Raw genomic sequence first — 22,378 nt, forward strand, 5'->3', positions numbered from 1 at the left:
CAAGAGAAGCCACCGCAATGAGAAGCCCGCGCACTGCAATGAAGACCCAATGCAGCCATAAATAAATAAATAAATTTATTTAAAAAAAGACTGCTATGGTAAATTTGGTAAAACCATGTCAGTGGATATTTTGGGGCTATGGTGCTTATATTGGCTCCATATCTGCCTAGATTTCCAACCTCAAACTTTGTGAATTGATATAATGCATGACGTGCCTCCACCAGTGCTATGAGCAAACACTAAGATCACTTTTTGAAAGAACCCATTTTAAAAATCAACTTTATTGAGTCAAAGTCAACTTTATTGTTATTCACATACAATAAAATGTGATCCTTTTAAGGGTACATTCTTAGAGTTTTTACCACAACCACGATTAAGATATAGAACATTTCCATCACCCCCAAAATTTCCCTCATGCTCTTTTACAGTCAGTCTGCTCTGACCCCTGGCCCCAGGCAACCACTAATCTGCTCTTTATTGCTATAGATTAAATTTCCTTTTTTCTAGAATCTCATATAAATGGTATCATACCGCGTGTACTTCTCTGCCTGACTTATTTTACTCAGCATGTTTTTCAGAGTCATCCATGTTATTGTATGTATTAGTAGTTCATTTTATTGCTGAGTAGTATTCCACTGTATGGATACAACACAGTTCGTTTATCCATTCATCTGTGATGGGCAGTAGGACTGTCCCTAGTTATTAGCTATTTGAAATAAAGCTTTTATGAACATCGTATACAAGTTTGTGTGTACTCCAGCAGTGTATGAGTTCATTTTTCCACATCGTCACCAACACTTGATATGGTTGCTCTTTTTCATCTTAGCTATTCCAGTGGGTGAGAAGGAGTATCACATTGTGGTTTTATTTTATTTATTTATTTTTGGCTGCGTTGGGTCTTTGTTGCTGCATGCGGGCTTTCTCTAGTTGCGGCAAGCGGTGGGCAGGCTTCTTATTTCGGTGGCTTCTCTTGTTGCGGAGCACGGGCTCTAGAGCACAGGCTCGGTAGTTGTGGTGCACAGGCTTAGTTGCTCTGTGGCATGTGGGATCTTCCTGGACCAGGGATCGAACCCATGTCCCCTGCATTGGCAGGCGGATTCTTAATCACTGCACCACCAGGGAAGTCCCTTTCATTGTGGTTTTAGTTTGTACTTCTCTGATGACTAATGGTGTTGAATATCTTTTTGAGTCCTGTTGGCTCAAAATGAAGTCCCTTTCATTGTACTTCTCTGATGACTAATGGTGTTGAATATCTTTTTGAGTCCTGTTGGCCATTTGCATATCCTCTTTCGCAAAGTTCCTGTTTAAATCTTTTGTCCATTTAAAATCTGGGTTGTTTGTCTTATTATTGATATTTAAGAGTTCATTATATGTTCTATATGACATATGATACACACATGTGTCCTATATGTTACATTTATATATGCATGCACAATGTGTTTACACACATATATATTGGATATACAAACTCATAATATTTTTGATATATATTAGATATTTTCTCCCAGTTTGTGGCCTGCTTTTTAATTTCTTAAACGGTGTCTTTCTAAGAACAAAAGCTTCAAATTTTGAAAATAATCCAACTTTTCAATATTTTCTTTAATATTCTTGCTTTTTTAGCCATTCTAAGGAATTTTTTGCCTTCCCCATGGTCGTCAAGGAAGAAGTGAGTTTTCCCCTTGTATTCTTGTATTAGCTAATTCCAGCCATTGGGTTAAGACATTCCCCCGTTCCCTTCCTTTCCACGGACTCATCATGAGTTGTCTGGAAAAGACAGTAAGCTTCCAGTTCTTGGGAGTCTACATCAGCTAATGTGACAGGAGCATGGTTAGGCCCTATTAAAAAGAACACAGAGAACATTTGTAATATGTAAAGCTCTTAGAAGAATGCTCTGAAAGGCCTTTCTTAACCACCTTATTAAATAAGTCTTCTCAAGTTACTCGCTATCACATCACCTTGGAAGTATTCTTCAGGGCACAATTATGTTTGGCAATCTTGTTTGTTTGTGTACCTATTTCTCATCTGACTTCCACATTAGACTCTAAGCTTCTCTGTCTTGTTCACATGTGTTGAATGAATGGATGAACCAGTAGAGACTAGGCTGCAATGTAGCTGACAGTATTGACATCAACTTGAGTTTTGTGGCTCCCAGGACTTCAGCCTCCAGAGCCTTCCCTCTGTCACTTTCACCCATTACATTTGTAAATACTCTATGGGGGTAAGGCCTTTGCATAGAGTTGCTAAACCCATTTCTTCAGGAGGGCAATCTCTCTAATCCTCACTTTAATGAGAATGAGATTCTCTGAAAATACTTACTATATTCACCCTTTCATGGGTAAGAGATGATTCAGGATGGGGTAATGGGGGAATTACTATGAAGATTGCTTCTTTCTGTAATTTCCTCTCTAGCCTTTTAGATGGGTAATTTACAACAGAATATTGGTTTTCTTAGATTGTTGCCTAGTAGCAAAGCAGTCCTGCTGGCATTGTAGGGAAGGGTTTCTTTTACTGGTGTTTATCATTCAGCTCCTGAAATTCACACTGGGTGAAACTTGGCATGACAGCTCTCAGCTCAGTTGCAACTTAGAAGAAAACAGATTCTGCTTTGCTTAAATTGTTTTCGATTGACTGAGTAAGAATAAATTAAAGGTTCTCATAGGTAATAGCTTTTGAATTCAATTAAAAATATCATCAGGCAGCTGCTTTCTTTTTTTCTGAAAGTACAGAAATGATTTTGAGCTAGTTAATTGATTTTCTTATGAAGTTTTTTGACTGACAGATTTAGTTTAATTCTTCCTCAACATTTTTCACTTGTAGCAATATAGGAATAGAAAATCGGAATCAGAAAAAAATTATAATTATCCTGCTATAGTAAGAATCTCAGAGTAATAACATCTTAAAGGTCAGTCAATTCATCTCTTCATTTGTTCATTCATTCGAGCATTGATTCATTGATCAAATATTTATCTCTTAATTTGGGCCAGGTTCACTGCACAAGTGTTTAATACTTATCACACTTGGGATTTTTTTTTTTTGTTTACAAATGACCCTAGTTTGCTAGTCTGTAAATTTCAAGCAAGCTGGGACCATGTCTGTTTTATTTCCTGCTGGATCATAAGTACCAAGAAGGATGGTGTATAGTAGACTTTCATTAAGCATTTGGTGGAAGAAAGAAGAAAGAAAGGAGAGAGGGAGGGAAGGAAGGAAGGACAGGAAGTTAGCAAGGGTAGGAGATTGTGAGATGTTCTGTATACTGCACTCCTTGGGCAGGAGGAGGCTAGGAACATACTCACCCAGAGGCTAAGGTTAGCCAAACTCTTCTCTTCTTTGTTCAGTACAGATCAAGGAAGATTTCACAAGATGTTTTCCCCCTTAGCCATGTCGGAAAATCATGTTTTCTAAATTTTTTAAAAGGGGAATTTGTTGGGTGTCACAGTATTCCTTAGAGAATTAGGCTGTATTCTTCTCTAGCTGTTGTAAGGGGTTTATAGTCAGAGGTAGGAGCCTCTATCTCCACCCACAATTTGCTGTGAGACTATAGGCAACTTACCTCATCTCTATTTTCTCACCTCAAAAAATGAGGATAATGATGACAGGAATACTTGTTTAGATTCACTGAAATGTGTATCTATGTGAATGCTTGACAAAAAGTAAAGTTATATGAAAGTAATTTGTGCCAATATTATGGAAAAGAATTGTGACAATTCTGCTGGCTTCAACCCACAAAAGACTAGTTGACAAAAAGAGGCACTGGGAAAGAGGCTAAACCCCAGGCTGTACATATTATATGACCATTTATCTCACTATCAAAGCCAGTTAAAATTAAACTTTAATGCAGCAAGTCAAGGTATAAGGGATGGAATGAGGGGGCATGAGGGGTTTTTGGGGTGCTAGCAGGTTTTATTACTTTACCTGGTTGATGATTAGAGTGGTAGTTATATGTGATAATTAGTTGACCTATACATTTATGTTTTACACTGTTTCTTTATGCATGTTATGCTTCAATAAAAAGTTTAAAATATGATACTGAAGATGATTTTTAAAAATCACCCAAAATTCAACCACTCAGGTGTAACTGCTATTAACATTTTGGTCTCTGCTCTTCTATTTTTTTTCTTTTTATATACAAGTAAATCTACATAGATGCCAATCTTCTCCCACCTACAAAAAAAAAGCCTACAAAAAACATTTATAAATGTAGAAACACACAGTTATACACATTCTATATTTTTATGTAAAGTGGGATTTTGCTACATATAGTATTGTTTTATAACTCATTTTTTAAATGAATATGAAAAAGACTTTGATGTTTTTCCTGATTACTAAAAAAATGCTCAATAAAAATGTAAATGATATAGAATATATGTAAAGAAGAAAGTACAATTCACTTTTGGCCTCATCACTCAGAAAAAAACGATGTCTTATAAATTTCCTAATGGGTATGACATCACAAGTTTTTCCCAAAGTACCTTAACAAAATAGAGTATCTGATTCTGTCCTTCAGATCCAATCTTGCAACTTAGTATAGTACAAATGTTGTTTTAAAGTAATAGGAGGCTTTTCTCTTAGGCCTAATGGGGTGTCTGCATCTGAGTCAAGTCACTGACACATGCCTGAAGGTGGCTCTTGGCTTTGTAAGTTCACAAAGTTAATATTATAATTAACTGTTATCTGAGAGTCAAATTCAAAAGACTAAAACTTACAAGATGCAAACTCCTATCTAGAATGCCATACATGCTCTCGCCTTTACAGCTGCTGGAACCCTCTGCCTGGAACTCTCTCCAATTACTTATATGGCTCTCTCTTCATTCAGATCTCTACTTAAATGTTCTCATATCCAAGGCCTTTCCTGACTATCCTTTTCAAAATAGCATACCTCACTCCCTGACACCGTGAATCCCCTCTTTTATGTTTCTTCTCGGCACTTACCATTATCTGATATTATATTAAGCATTTAGATTTTAGAATATTAGTCAGGGTTTCTTTGTTTTGTTCACTCATGTCTGGCACACAGTATATGCCACAGTGTATGCTCAATCAATTTTTGTAGAATAAATGAAGTGTTCCCAAACGTGTCACAAGTTAATCGCACCTTTTGCTCCTTCTCTACCTCTAGAAAAATATCTTTGGGAAATGTGATCAAGAGCAGGAGGTATTATATCACCAGAAGGTATCACCATGGAGCATGTACTTACCAATAAAATACGGTTTTATTCTATTGGTGTGATTTTAGAGACACCTTCATCAATCAGTTACCAATTTGAGGCTCATGAGGTTAGAAATGTTCTTGGAGCTCTTTTTAATATTTCAGAAAGTTTAATAAAACCCATGCGGTTATCCTTAATAAGACTATGGGGGAAAAATGAAAATAGATAATCCAGAGGTTACAAAACTTTCTCAGGTCACACTGATTTAGTAATTTTTGTGATTTTATAATACTATCATATTACTGCTAATAAATCATTTGAAAAATGGATTAACATTGACCAAAAAACAGTAATAATATAGGCAGAACAAACTGTTTATTGTTTAATGTATATGAAGCTTATTTGGTAGACAAAATCTTTTAAAGACGCCACTGACACTGGGTAGGAGCAGATGAAATAAATTTAGCCTGATTAGTGAAGCATTTACAAACTTACTTTAGAGAGAGAGGAAGGGTGGAGGTCCTACCTCTGCAGAAGACTGCCTTATTGTATTATGTGACGATTTTGATGAGGAGCACTGTCAAAGGGTGACATTTTTTTTTTCCTCCTCCTAGTCTTTGGATTTCAGACTCCTATACACATAAACCAACCTCTGCAGCGGGTGCTTGAAGGTCTAGAGATGGTTTGAAGCAATAATTAGTTTCCTATAGTGCAAGTTCGGGGCTTTGCTTATTTTCATTAATAAGACTGGATTACAAAAAAGATAGCTTGTCACGTCAATCGCAAACTCCCTAAAATGGATAACCAACAAGGACCTACTGTATAGCACAGGGAACTCTGTTCAATATTATGTAACAACCTAAATGGGAAAAGAATTTGAAAAAGAATAGATACATGTATATGTATAACTGAATCATTTTGCTGTATACCTGAAACTAACACAACATTGTTAATCACCTATGCTCCAATATAAAATAAAAAGTTAAAAAAAGAAGATAGCTTATGCTTTCCTTCTCATTTGGTGATAAAGATTATAGCAGAAATTAATGAAATAGAGAATAGGAAAACAATAGAGAAAAATCAATGAAATAAAAAATTGGTTCTTTGATAAATTAACAAAATTGGCAAAAATTAGCCTTGATTGACCAAGGGAAAAAGAGGACTCAACTTATTAAAATCAGAAATGAAAATGGGGACATCACTACCAACTTTACAGAAACAAAAAAGGATTAAAAGGAAATAATATGGACAATTATATGCCAATAAATTAGATAAGTTAGATTAAATGGACCAATTCCTACAAAGGCACAAACTACCAAAACTGACTCAGTAAGAAATATAAAATTTTAATAGACCTGTAACAAAAGATAAATAAATAAATAAATTTAGTTGGTAACCAAAAAAACTATACACAAAGAAAAGTCCAGGCCTAGACAGTTTTACTGGTGAATTTAACCAAACATTTAAAGAATTAATGCCAATTCTTTATAAACTCTTCCAAAAAATAGAAGAGGAGTGAACAAGTTCAACTCATTTTATGAGACCACTTTTATGCTGATACCAAATCCAGAAAAAGACATCAGAAGAAAGGAAAACTATGGACTAATATCTCTTTTGAATATAGATGCAAGTCCTCAACAAGATACAGCAAACCAAATCTGACAACATATTAAAAGGATTATATACCTTGACCAAGTGGGATTAATGCAAAGTTGGTTTTTACATCTGAAAATTAATTAATGTAATATGTAATATTAATAAAGAACAAAGTACCACATGATCATCTTAATAGATGAAGCAAACCCATTTGACATAATCCAATACCCTTTCATGATAAAGGCACTTTAAAAATTAGAAATAGAAGGGAACTTTCTCAATCCAATAAAGGGCATCAGAGAAAAGTCCACAGCTAATATCACACTTGTTGATGAAAGACTGAAGACTTTTCCCCTGAAGTCAGGAACAAGACAAAGATGTCTGCTCTCATCACTTCTAGTATACATTGTGCTGGGGATTCTAGCCAGTGCATTTAACCAAGAAAATGAAATAAAAGGCTTCAGGATTGGAAAGGAAGAAGTAAAACTGTTTCTATTCACAGATGACATCATCTTGTATTTGGAAAATCCTAAGCAATCCACTAAAAACTATTAGAAGTGATAAATTCAGAAAGCTTACAGGTTATAATATTAATATACAAAAATCAATTGTAGATAGGGGTAGGGGATTAATAGGTACAAACTACTATGTATAAAACAAACTATAAAGGTATATTGTACAGCAGAGGGAATATAGCCAATATTTTATAATAACTTTAAATGGAGTATAATCTATGAAAATTTTAAATCACCATGTTGTACACCTGAAACTAATATAACATTATAAATCAACTATACCTCATTTAAAAGCATTAATTGTAATTCTATACACAAGCAATGAATAATCTTAAAATGAAATGAAGAAATTTATTTACAATAGCTTAAAAAAGAATAAAATATGATAAATTTTACAAAAGAACTGTAAAACTTATACTCTGCTATCTGTAAAGCATTGTTAAAAATAATTAATGAAGATGAAAATAAATGGAAAGACATTTTATGTGCATGTGTCAGAAGACAATGTTGGTAAAATGGCAATACTCCCCCAATTGATCTACAGATTTGATGTAATCCTTATCAAACTTACACTTGGTTTCTTTGCAAAAATTGACAAGCTGATCATAAAATTCATATGGAGATTTGAGAAAACTAGAAGAGTCAAAATAATCTTGGAAAAGAAGAACAAAGTTATAAGTTGAAGGACTTACACTTCCCAATTTCAAAACTTACTGTAAAGCTACAATAATCAAGACAGTGTGGCAGTGGCATAAGGACAGACATATAGATCAATAGAGTAGAATTAAGGGTCCAGAAATAAACCCTCCATTTATAGTCAATCGACTTTTGACAAAGGTACCAAAAAAAATTAAGTGGGGGAAAGAATAGTCTTTTCAATAAATGATACTGGGGCAACTGAATATCTGCATGCAAAAAAAAAAAAAAAAAGTTGGACCTATACTTCACATAATATACAAAAATTAAGTAAAAGTGCATCATAGACCTAAATGTAAGAGCTAAAAATATAACACTCTTAGAAGAAAATGTGGGCATAGATCTGTTGGATTTGGATTTGGCAATGGTTTTTGAAATATAAAAACAGAAGTACAAGGAACAAAAGAAAAAAATAGACTAATTGGACTTTATCAAAACTAAAACTTTTGTGCTGCAAGAAACATAATCAAAAAAGTGAAAAGACATCCCACTGAATGGGAGAAAATATTTGCAAATCATAAATCTAATAAGGGACTTGCATCTAGAATACATAAAGGACTCTTACAACTCAAAAATAAAAAGACAAATAATCTAATTTTAAAAATTACAAAGGGTCTGAATAGACATGTCTCTAAAAAAGATATACAAATGGTAAATCAAAACCATACATAATGGGATACCACTTCATATATATATATAATAAAAATATGGGTAAGTTCTTGCTTGGGAGGCACATATACTAAAGTTGGAATGACACAAAGAAGATTAGCATTGCCCCTGTGCAAGGATGACACAAATTTATGAAGAGTAAGTATTGGAGAGAATATGGAGAAATTAGAACCCCCATATGCTGCTGTTAGGAATGTAAAATTGTACGCTTTGGAAAACAGCCTGGAAATTCCTCAAAAGGTAAACATATAGTCACCCTATGACCCAGCAACTCCATTCCTACACCCAAGAAAACATATGTCCACCAAAAAATGTTGTCCATGAAAGATCAGAGCAGCATTCTTTTTTTTTTTTTTTTTTAGCATTCTTCATAATATCCAAAGAATAGAAATAACCCAAATGCCCATCAGCTGATGAATGGATAAATAATAAGTGGTATAGCCACACAATGGAATATTATTTGGCAATAAAAAGGAATAAAGTACTGACACATGCTACAAAAGAGATGAATCTTGAAAATATATTAAACGAAAGAGACCATAAACAAAAGACCACATACTGTTTGATTGATATGAAATGTCCAGAAAAAATCCATACAGACAGAAGTAAATCAGTGGTTATCTAGGGCTGGGAGTGTTTGGGAAGTGATACCTAAAGAGAACATGGTTTCTTTTGGAGTGATGAAAATGTTCTAAAATTTGATACCTAAAGAGAACATGGTTTCTTTTGGAGTGATGAAAATGTTCTAAAATTTATTGTGCTGTTGTTCACACAGCTCTGAGAATATACTAAAAACCATTGAATTGTACACTTTAAATGAGTGAATTGTGTGGTATGTGAATTATATTTTGATAAACCTGCTAAAAAAAGTTAATAATATATTAACTGTAGACTACACTCATTGAAGAAGAAATTAATGAATTGAAAGACAGACCTGAGAAAATCACTCTGAATGCAACACAGAAACAGAGAACATGAAAGAGATACATTGTTTGAGAATCTCTGTCATATATCTTAGTGGAGTGCCAGAAAGAGAATATAAAGAATAAAGGAAAAGAAGATACTAAAAAAAATTGATCATGGCTAAGTAGTTTCCATTACTTAAGATAGATCAAAAGCCCGAGTCTGAAGGAGCTCATGGAGAAGGAGCAGTTGCAGAATAGGCAAAAAGAAAACCTTAAATGCTGATCAACAGAAAAATCATATTGCTTATAAAGGAATGATATTTAGACTGACAAAACAATTCTGTTCAGTATCAGTGGGTGCCACAAAGCAAAGAAACGTCTTTCAAGTGCTGAGAAAAAAATTAGCTTTTACCTAAAACTCTAACTATTTAGCCTACCATTGAAGAATTAAAATAGAAACATCCCAGACATCTAAAAAGTAATTTTTACTACACATAGCTCTTTGCTTTTGAACTACTGATTGATCTAATTCAGCAAGAAGGAAATTAAACCTGGAAGAAATCTATGGAGTCAAGAAGCAATAGTAAACAACAAAATTGTACATGTGCTGAATAAAATAAGAATGTCACCGAGTCCCATCCAACCATCTTATATTTCATATCAAGGTATCAGACAATATGAGCAAACTTGATATTGAACAGATTTGGGGTCTTAGGCTATATTGAGAATCTTTTTTTCTGGCTTGAAAAGATTGAATTTTTTAAGATGGAACTGAAATATATTTAACATGTTCCTCAGGGGTGTGTGTGTGTGTGTGTGTGTGTGTGTGTGTGTGTGTGTGTTTCAGGGAGACGCATGTCCAGTTTGCTAACAAGTCTTCCCTGCCTCCACTCAGGGAATTTATGGTCACAGAAGACCAAATTATTGAAATGCAGGGATCAGAGCTGCCCCCATGGTTCTTCACCCACTCTCTCCCTTCTCCAGGTCTTACACTTCACTCTTCTCACTCCCATTCCCTGTTCTCTATCCCTATTGGCAGTGACCCCTTCACTGATTGCTAGACACTGGGTGAGGAGCAAAAAAGCTGTTTAGTATATCCATGTGGTGAGACCATTTTGGCGATTAGTTACATCTAATCTAGAGTCACTGACAACGATTCAACCTGAATTTTTGCCTCTTTATATACAGCTTGAATATGAGATGAACCGGCCACTGTTGGCCAGACTTTGGAGAAGCAAGTCTCCTGTAAATTACACAATGTACCTTGCTCAAAGTCTTGGAGAATACATGGATCATTGCTCTTCTAAAATGAATGTGATGCTGCTAAGTGCTTCTTCGGACAATCCACCAATTCCCTTTTGGGAAAACCCACTCTATCAGAGTCCAAGCAGGGCCTCACTGGATGGTAACTGTTGGTACAGTGAAGTATTATTCCTGCCTCAGTGACCTGACGTATTGCCTCAAGCTTCGTTCTCTTCTTCAGGTCATATTATTTACTTTTCCCTTTTATGTTGTGAGGGACTACTGCTTTCACAGCACACCGCGTTCTGAGCACTGACGTCAGTGACCCAGTGGCTTCCATGCAGTGGCAGAGATCAGCACACAGTCCTATCGCTCATCCACTTGCACAATCACAAACAAAGTCAAGCAGACCCCTTTCCGCACTTGTGCTGTATTTATTCTTAGCACTCCACTGGGACTTGGCAACAACCAATGCAACTAGGAGATATTTTGTTTGTATTAGGTCAACAGTCATCTGAGATTTTCATCTATCCTGTTTGTTATGGAGCAGTGGTCCCTGTTCCAACATTCCATCCAAATCACAAATGGCTTGGATAAATCCATCTTGATAAATGACATGGAGAGCTGAATCACTGGTATTTATTTACTTTTGAAATTCACATTTAAATCAATATTAATAAAATAACATTGATGTGTGCCTACCAGTGCTATATTCTTTGTTAAGAAAATATGAATGCAAACTCTCAGAGAATCCCAGTTTCCCTGAACTATCCAGAGATGTGTAAATATGTAGCTGCTTAGAAAGGCCATTCTCACTGCTCTTATAATTTCCATTATTCTGAAGAAGGTGTTATTATTTTTTCAAATATATATTAAGTTTAGTAGCTTTCTCTTTAAAGGAAGAGAATAGTTAGTGAAATTAGGTATACTCTGTAGCATGAAGTTAGGCTCTTCTTATTAAAGTTCCTGTGTAGATCTCTAACCATGCTTCGTATTTTGCCTCTCACCAGTGTCTTCTCTTTAAAAATATAGGTTTCCCATATCAGATATCCAGCCTCCTTCATAAGTTCTAGTGTCTTTGTTGTGTAACACTTACTTTGTTGTGTAACCTCACTTTGTTGTGTGACACTTAATAATTTTCAACCTCTGGTATCTACTTTGGTCTTCACAACAATCTTGTGAGGCAGGGACACCAGATATTGTGTGCCTTTCCATTTTACCTCTGGTGTGAAATGTTTTTCTTCTTATAATTAGTGTAATTATAGTAAAATTAATTATGCTTTAAGAATTTTGCAATGCCCAGTGAAAACCAGGAGAAATGTTAAGGTGTTGTAAAAACAGACTCAGGAATTTCTAACTTAACAGTCAGAGCCATCCTACCTGTACAGTGAAATACACCTAATTGAAATAAACCAAGCTAATGGGAAAAAGGGTGGCATCTAGTAAATGCCAAAAAAGCCTGGAGCTACACATAAAACAATGCCCTATTTAGCTTCTTGGCCTCTTCATGTTTTTCATGCATGCCTCTCAGGCCACATGTTGATCTTTAATTACATTCACTTTCTTCTCCCCGCCACTCCACCCCCTCCCCAGGAATAGTATGCCTTATTTTTAAAAAGTTTTACCTACATAACAATTTTAAGATATAGATTGTGGAGGCCTTTGAGTACTATATAAGTCAGGGCAAGTACCTGCTAGCTGCTTTAACAGTCAAACTTTAAAATCTCATTTACTTAACACAACAAAGAATTATTTCTTACTCTTGTCACAGTCAAGTGCAGGCCAGGCAAATTTTCTTTAGTGGTATCTCAGAGATCCAGCTGCTTCCATATTGCAACAACAGGAATGCAAGAATTCACACATGCTCATAACTGCCTTGGACCCAGAGAAGCCTTGGGCATCATTTATGCTCATATTTCCATTGGCCAGAACTGGTTATGAGGTCTCAACTCAAGTACAATGCTGAGAAATGTAGAGGAACATGTTGAGTATTTGGTGAGTGCTAACTATATTTCCTATGAATGTGCAGAATGATTTCGACTCATAGGAAATTAGAGCAGAAAAAGATTTTAGAAGACATCTAGTTTAATCTATTTCCTTATAGCATCAGAGGTTAGAGAGGTTGAATGACTTGGCCAAATTTGCACAAAGTGGCAGAGAGAGGAGTGATTATAATAAGTAATATTTACTAGGCTCTTATTATGTGCCAGACACTATGTTAACACATCTATGTGCCTTAACTCCCTGAACCTTCACACTGACCCTATGAGACAGACACTGTTCTTATCTTCATTTTAAAGATGAAAAATTAAAGCTTAGAGAAGACAGGTAAAACATCTCAGGTCACACAGTTAATAAACGGCAGAAGGCAGGTTCAAACCCAGTCTGCCTATCATCAAAATGCCAACATGTAGTCTATCACTTGATGGCCAGTATTTTTGTTCTGATTTCCAAATCCTTCTTCTGATCATACCAACAGACTACATGGTTTCGGGGTTAGATATAGAAGTCCTCATTAAAGAATTATGCTACAGGAACTTTAAGACTGAAACTGCTCCAGTATCTCTACTTGTCTAGAAGACAGGTTGAAGTTATTTGTGAGAGCAGGGAGAAAGCAATGCCATAAACACAGGCAAATTACACTAGAGTATCATGGTGAAACTTGCTCCTGGCTTTGAATGAGGTTTTTCCATAAAATATATGAGTATTTTCTGTCATGTGAGAAATACCCAATACGTAAGAAACATTAACTTACACCTGCAGGGCAGATGAACGGCGAAAACAGATGTTGCAGCATCTGTTTAAGAAGCAAATACTAAATCAGATATCGTGGTCATTTCTTGTGGTTCTTGTTCTTCTATATGACAGCAATATTGGAAGTTTTACTCATAATTGTTCACATCTACCTATTTGATCAGGGAGTAGGCATCAAAGCCTAAAGTTTTCTTGGAAATGTTAGCTATTGTATCATCAATGCAACATTCTTCATTTCTAGTGAAAAAGACAAAAATAGATTTATAAATTTTTTTTCTTATTAAGATTAAATTACAATGTGTTTTGCACAGTACCTGGAATAAAGTAAGCACTCAATAAATGGAATCTCTTGCTATTCTTCTCACTATTATTATTACTATTATACATCTTAGCCTGTAAATCACTACAGAACCAGTTTTTCCTCACTTTCAACTTTGATGTTATTGCAAAATTCTTTATACCAGTACGGAATGAAAATTTCACTGGGGGGTGGTTCTGACATAGAATTACCCGTTCTATTTATTTAACTGAAATGACTGCTTGTTTGATTGACTTCACCATATTGCCACATTGCTTTAGACCCAGCTTGCAATTGGATGCCGCCAATAGGAAGGCATGGACCCACAAAGTTTCTAAAACATATGGACACAGGCCAGGTGAAATATGAGGTAATTAACTGAGTATCATTCCAAACGAGTGTTTTGGAGGAAAAATAATTTTCTGTTATCTGGTCTTGATGAAGTCTCCTGGGGAACGAAGCATGCTGTCCAGGAAGAATTAGTCTAGTTGCCATCAGAAGAACTGGTAGGAGTCCCAACTCTTGTTACCAATTTATTAAGTCCCTTACTTTCTTCAGAAGTGTCTGCTGTTTTTTTTTTTCCTTTTCTACTGTTAAGTGGGGTAGTTATTTTGAGAGTTTAATAAGATATATAAGGCCTAAAAAATTCCATATTCATATAAAACCCCACCATAATATGATAAGTGAGGTCTAAAAATTCAGCTGTGTAAAATATAAAGTCATCTTATTGCATGATTAATGAAATGCAGGAGGTTCCAGGGTCCAAGTGTGCAATCCACACTACCCAGGGCCTGCTGAAGTTTGGTGTTTTAAAGTTTCCTATTTAACTGGCCAGTTTGGGCCAAGAGAATATTTGGGATTCAGAGGTCTATTTTCCTTTCCCGGCTTTCCCCAAATGGTTTGAGATTGTTTACTATTTCCTCTTCTGGTGTCACTCATTTTTTTCTTCCCACCCAAATAAACTTTAGCTTTTCCTGATTAAGAAAGGGCTGATCAGAGGATGGAAGTCAGTGCCCCAGTCATGTGCCAAATTCATCTTATGGGGCGATTTTCACGGTATTCCGTTAGATTTAGAGAGGTTAAGTAAGTTACCCATGGTCAATGTGTAATGGAGTAGAGAAAAGTTTGTTCTGCTGTTTGTTCTTAGGGAAAGCACTGTGTTTACTTGAGGTAATAATTCGATATGCTGTAATTCATGCTGTGCATAAACTGAGAGGAGGAATTGGCGTTTTTAATGAAGGGATGGTGTGGCTTGGGGACGGGGGTGGGGGAGGGTGGAGAAAACATAAAAATGAGAAAGCCAGAAAAGAGAGTAGGAGGAAAGGGACTGGCAGAATGCTGTGCTCAGAGCTCCTGGTAATCCCTGGATCTTCAATGTGTGTACAATATCCAAATATATACTTGAAGTCATTGGTATTCCTGTGGAAATCTGGGAAGGGGTTGAATTCCAAATCTGGGTTTCCACTACGTTGATATGGGAAGAGCATAGATGAACACAGGCATTTAGGCCCCCTTCTGACATCTGAGCTGTTTGTGAAAGGTCCCAATACTACTTAATAAGATAATTACTCATGTCCACGTCATTAAAAATGTACACTAGAATCTCTGTGAAATGGTCTTAATTAACATCAGCTTTTGAATCTGGCTCCATATAATCTATAGAAAATCTTAATTTGTCTTCTGTTTGATCTAATTCTAGAATATGGTTAAGTTTTAAGCCTTAGAGCTGAAAACACCACTTTTCCTTAAATCCTTTTAGATTGGAAACTAAGCCAGAATTCACAACTGTTTCCTTCACTGCACGTCAAATAAGCAGGGATCTGTTGAGTAGCATTTTAAACCCTTAGAATTCTTTGCATGAAATTGAAACTGCAGAGAATGCCATTTTATGGAAATAAATCCATCCCATGGCCATTGCATGTAAATTTTCCACTTTGTTCTGAAGCCATAAAAGGAAAATTAGGGCTTCCCTGGTGGCGCAGTGGTTGGGAGTCTGCCTGCCGATGCAGGGGACGCGGGTTCGTGCCCCGGTCTGGGAGGATCCTGCATGCCGCGAAGCAGCTGGGCCCGTGAGCCATGGCCGCTGAGTCTGCGCGTCCAGAGCCTGGCAACGGGAGAGGCCACAGCAGTGAGAGGCCCACGTACCGCAAAAAAAAAAAAAAAAAGGAAAATTAGTTTCAGCTTTTCATCTACATGTAGTTGATATACAGAAAAAAATCTTATTTTAATAGCATATTAAATATTTATTGTCTAGGTTATTAAAACATTCCCCAAGACCAGTGGTTCCTGCTTTGCCCAAATACCCCCTGAAAGATATCACACATTTTCACTGGTAACCATGATTTCCCAAGCCAGGATACTCCCTTAGGGATTGGGGCAGGCAGGGGAAGAAATGTGTCCATTTTTAAGAAATATGTGAAGACCAGATCAGAATTTTCAGGGCTCTGTGTACAATTAGGAAGAGCTCCTTCTACCCATCTTGAGAATCTGACTGTTAACGGGTTGAATTTTGTCCTCCTAAATTCATCTGTGGAAGTCCTGACATCCCCATTACTTCAGAATGTGACCTTATTTGAAGATACGGCCTGTTTTTTCTTGGGGTTTTTTTGCGGTACACGGGCCTCTCACTGTTGTGGCCTCTCCCGTTGCCAGGCTCCGGACGCGCAGGCTCAGCGGCCATGGCTCACGGGCCCAGCTGCTCCGCGGCATGTGGGATCTTCCCGGACCGGGGCACAAACCCGCGTCCCCTGCATCGGCAGGCGGGCTCTCAACCACTGCGCCACCAGGGAAACCCACTATTGACTTTTTAAAAGAGAAAAAAAGAAATTTGTGTGTTATACATAATTCATAGATCTCTCATAGAGTCTTCCAGTATTCTGGGTACATGTCTTATTTCAGCTACATACCCTTGCCATGTAGCTTTGGGAAGTTCAGCACCTTCTTTAATACTCGTGAGGCTCCCGGGGTGGGAGAAGTGTATATTCTTCTGGCTGCTGGTTGTCATCTGTCCCTCAGAATTCCTTCTTCTGGCCTTGCCTTAGCCACCCATGCATGTTTTGTCACCACTCTTGCTGCCTGATCTCTCCCTTCTTCATCTTTGCTCCAAATGTGCATAAGCCACCTTCTCCTTCATTCCTTAAGGCAGCTCTACAACACAGCTGCTATTATCACAGGATTTTAATAAAGATTTGGGGATAATAGAAGGATCCCAGCACAGATGAAGAAGCTAACTGAATGGCTGACTTCACTATTCCTAAAGAACTCTGCCAATCCCTACACAGGGGAGTCTATCAGGGCCATTTTCTCTTTAGCCGCAAATGCCTCAGGTTGCTGGGGTCTGCAATTTTCCATCTTCCCACTTCCTCATGTTTCCTGGGGTTCCTAATACTTCCTTCCCCTCTAGTTGCCAAGGGCAAGTCAAGAATCCCTGTAATGTTATAATGCAACACAGTTTAGCTCCTGCTTTTTCTGAGTTTCTTTCTTCCAGACTAGCCCACAAGCAGTTTTTGTTTGTTTGTTTGTTTGTTTTTTGCGGTACGCGGGCCTCTCACTGTTTTGGCCTCTCCCGTTGCGGAGCACAGGCTCCGGATGCGCAGGCTCAGGGGCCATGGCTTACGGGACCAGCCGCTTCACGGCACGTGGGATCTTCCCGGACCGGGGCACGAACCCATGTTCCCTGCATCGGCAGGCGGACTCTCAACCACTGCGCCACCAGGGAAGCCCCACAAGCAGTTTTTTAACAGAATGACAGTAAGACCCAGAAACAAGTCTTCCCAAATAAAAGCGGTAAATCCTGCAACTCATTCAGAACACAGCTCCAGTGTGTTTAATTTTTTTAAAAAAGGCAATTTCGTTTTCCTCATAAACAAAAGTCCAATTCTTTAAATTCGGCTTGGAGCTAGTTTAAGTTTGAAACCCAAGGAGTATTCCAGAGAAATGTCAGGACTTTGGATGGCCATAGAGGCTGAGCCTGGTGCAGATAGATTTTTTAATGGAAGAGTTTAAGTTTAAGCTTTAAGTTTAAACTTAGATTTTTTAGATAGGTTTTTTATAGATAGGTAGATTTTTTTATTTTTTATAGATAGATAGATTTTTTAATGGAAGAGTTTAAGTTTAACATAAGTTTAATATTTAAACTTATGTCCAAGCCAGAACAAAGGAAGGACATAAGAATTTTCCCCCCAAGGTACTAGAGAGAAACAAACACCAGAATTTACGATTATGATAACTTTACTTACAAATCTTATGGCTTAGGGGCTTCCCTGGCACAGTGGTTAAGAATCCGCCTGCCAATGCAGGGGACATGGGTTCGAGCCCTGGTCCGGGAAGATCCCACATGCTGCGGAGCAACTAAGCCCGTGCACCACAACTACTGAGCCTGCACTCTAGAGCCCGTGAGCCACAACTACTGAGCCCGCATGCCACAACTACTGAAGCCCATGCACTTAGAGCCCATGCTCCACAACAAGAGAAGCCACCACAATGAGAAGCCTGTGCACCACAACCAAGAGTATCCACCGCTCACCACAACTAGAGAAAGCCCTCATGCAGCAACAAAGACCCAATGCAGCCATAAATAAATAAATAAATAGATTAATTAATTTTTTTAAAATCTTGCAGCTTAGAGATGTCGTATTTGGTGAAATAAATAGACATTTTAGAATGAATTGAATATTTAGTCAGGTAAAAGAAAGGGTAAATAGAAGAATCACAAAGCAGTATTATTAATTAAAAGTCTTGAGTTGTACACTAAGACATTAAACTTTTCACACTGGGATTAGAAAATCTAGTTATTTCCCCAAGAGTTTGCACCCCACTCTAACTGGAGATGGAATAAATCCCCTGGTGTGGGAGGTAGAATTTGAGGGGATTTATTTCAAGTTCGAGGGCATTTGGAAAAAGCAGACCTTTGTTATTAATGCTCAAAAGCATCCAAGTGATATTTGGGGGGGCGGGGTGTGGGCAATGCTGATGATTAAGTAAAGCGATTACAAATGGTAGAGGAAAGAACTACCGGTCCTACCAAACGTGAAATCAAAGCACTCTTTGGTGCCCTGAGTAGGGAATCACGTTTAAGCCAATAAGTAAACTGCAACTCAAACCGCGATGAATGTGTTGAAATTAAAGCTCTAGAGTAAACCTAAGCAGCTGAAAGCAAATCGTTACCATGTTAGAACGTTTCTAAGGTCCTCAGTGAGAGGAAAGTAGGGAAGAAAAACGATCTTGAAAGTTGTTCTGAAATTGGATTAATTTCCCATTCAAGAAATACAATTATATTCCCTTCAAAATGATTTTCCAAGTCAACAATACTTATAGAACTTTTCACAGTACCTAGAAATGATACACTCTTTCGTACACAGTTCTTTCAGGAAATTGATCTTTATTCTTTAAAGACCAAACTTGCATCCAGCATAGCCAGGAACTCAGGGGCGGACATCTTTGTGAATAACATTTTGCTCTGTCTTTCCTGAGAACTAGCAGAGAACTAAAGCTAAAGAGTGTGGGTTTGGGACTGGGGCATGCCATGGGCCTCAATTCCACTGTGGACCCTTACTGCCAATTCCTGCCATTCTGAAAATGAGGTGTGCTTGGCTCCTTGCAGATAAAACCCCCTCATCTTTATAACTAGGACTTGTAGACATTTGCACAGTGGCATCAAACAAATTCTGTGACTTTGATTGTTCCCATACACATGTTGTTTCTCAAGCCCCCACATCCTATAAAATGTCATTTGTAGAAACCTTTATCAGCACAGTTTTTGAAACCAGCTTTCCATCCTAATGCCTAAGACTCTGCCTGGATGGTGTTCTGGCATTCTGGATGGTGTGGCTGGCCAGCATCTAGGTTTTGTCCAGTATGCTGCCACACAGAACTTTTCCCTTTGCTCTACGTACTGTAGCCCCAGGTTAAGCAGTGCTCCATCCCCTTGCCAGCATGAATTCCCCAGACATTGTACCCCAGGTCAGCCCAGAGCTCCTGAGCATTCCTTTCGCAGAGGAGAAAATGATTACTTTAGCCTGGTTGGAACATTTAAGAAGCCAAAGCCAGCTCTGCATCTATCAGCCTTACGCTGATCTTGTGGCCTCTAGCTTTGGAATATGTGATTAATGCTTTGACTTATGCCACAGTTTTTTGACTTATGCTACCATCTAAGTCCCCATATTATATGACTCTGAGCTACATCTGGATCCGAGTTTTTATTTTGATTACCCATCTGCTACTCAATTTTCTCTGGGACTGACTGGCAGTACTGCTTCTTCCCACCCTTCTTTCCAGTGAATCGACATTTGTCCTTGGGTAGAAGTCTCCATGTCTGAGTCACTAATGCCCACTTCCTCCTTACGCTACCATAGCCAGCCCCATGTCGCTATCTCAGCTCATGGCAATGGCCTATCACTGTAGTAACTACACCTCCTCCTTGCGCCCAGAGTCCCTCTGGCTCTCTCTCTGTTCTAGACATCTCTGATTTTGCTTTTTAAAAAAGCAAATCCACATCCAGTAACAATAATATTATGTAAGCTATGTTGAACACTTCTGAAGTGTCAATACTGGGCTTATTATCTCTAGGTCTCACGATATCCCCAAGGTAGGTCTCATTACCCTATTTTATCAGTGAGAAAAATGAGTCTTGGAAAGCATACAACCAGAAGGTGGTGAAGCTGGAATCAGGCTGGGTGGGGTCTGGGATCAAAACCAGAGCACCTCCATTTTACCAAGCTGCCTTCCTTTGAGAAGAGCAGTATATTATCTTTAATCATCACCAATATTATTAACTCTGTTTACAGGTGAATATATAGAGACTTAGGCACACCATGAGTGAGGAATCCAATATGTGAGTCACATTTGACTCTCAAAACTTTGCTTTTTCCACTACAAGATGCTGTCTTTCGTAATAGCACTTACTACCTTATAAGTTATATACTGGCTTTGTAAACACTCAAATTTCAGCCTGCAACCAGTTTAAGTGCCCCTATAATAAAGTCTCTTGTTATTGCATCTGAAACATGGCTTAGACGACCACCTTCTTCCCTTCTGTTTCTCTGCCTCCTTCTCAGTTTCCCCCTCCAGTTGTCCTTGGAATGATTCATTTTTCCATCTTTTCGACAGGCATAGATTGTCCCTGAGGATGTTTACAGAACTTGAAATATCAGCCAGAATGCCAGCTTTAAATTACAGTGAGGAATGGAGCTATCAAGCTTTCTGGTGACTCATGTTTGTTGATCAGTACCCTCTCTCCTGTGGGCAAATCTATGTGGGATGTTAAATTTGTAATTGGGATATGGATTAACAAAATAAGAATTGGAACAAGAGAAATTAGCTGAGGTGACTGGGTGTGACAGCCTACAATGGTTCAATGCATCCATTTCTGCATTTGGAACTTTGCTGTCACTGGCCTGGGCTGGTTGAATCCTTGGACCAGGGCACTGACTCTCTTGGACAGTGCTACTGTAGAGTGTTGAACAGTTGTTATTGTGCTTGATATACTAAACAATTTTTAAGAATTTTAAAACTGAGATGTTCCATAAATACAAAAATATTTATGGAATATGTGTAAAGTGTAAAGAACAAATATGGTGAAAATCCACTTATCCACTATCCAGGCAAGAAACAGAACATGACCAAGAATGTTGAAGTTTCTGTGTTCCTTTCTCTTCTGTGTCCCATTTCCTTTCTCAAATAACGATGACCCAGCATTTTATGTTTATAATTTGATTTCTTTTCATAATAGCGTTACCTTTTCCTTGAATTTCTAAACAACAGATTGGCTTTAAATGAATGGAATCATGCAATATTTATTTTTTATCAAACTTTTAAAAAATTCATGTTGTTTTATATAGCAGAAATCCATTAAATTTCTAGTCCATAGTAATTCATTGCAGTAACACACAACTTATTTATCTATTCTATTGTTGATAGGCATTTGGGTTGCTCAGAGTTTGTTGAAATAATAAATAGTACTACCAGGTACATTTTAGGGTATTTCTCTTGGCACGTATGTGCATGGATTTCCAGGAGTGGAATTCCTGGGTCATGGGGTATGCACATTTTCAATTTTATTAGAATATAAATTGTGTTCAAAAGTGGATGTAGCAGCTATTGGCACTTCTATCAGCTGTATAAAATCCATCTTTTTCCCACATCCTCACAAGTGTGTAATGTTGCTAGACTTTAATTTCCATTGTGGGTGTGATATTTTATCTCACTGTAGTTTGAATTTACACTTCATCATTTCTAATAAAGTTGAGCATCTTTTCGCATGTTTATTTCCATTTATGATTATTAATCTGTGAGTTCTTGTTCAAAATGTTGCCCTTTTTTTTGAATTGTTCTCTTTCTTGTTAATTGATTTGTAAGAGAGGATTTTTGGTTTACATTTTTTAAAAAAAAAACATATTTTGGTGATTAATGTTTTGTGGGTTTTGTGTGTCAAAAAATCATTTTTCCCAGTTTGCGTATTTTCTTTTAATTATTTTTATATCTTTTGAATAAAACAATAGAATTTAAGTTTTCCTTTATCATTTGTGTGTTTTAAGAAATCCTTCCCCATTTGGAGGT

Source organism: Grampus griseus, assembly GCF_964374135.1.
Source record: "Grampus griseus genome assembly, chromosome: 9".
NCBI lineage: Eukaryota > Metazoa > Chordata > Mammalia > Artiodactyla > Delphinidae > Grampus > Grampus griseus.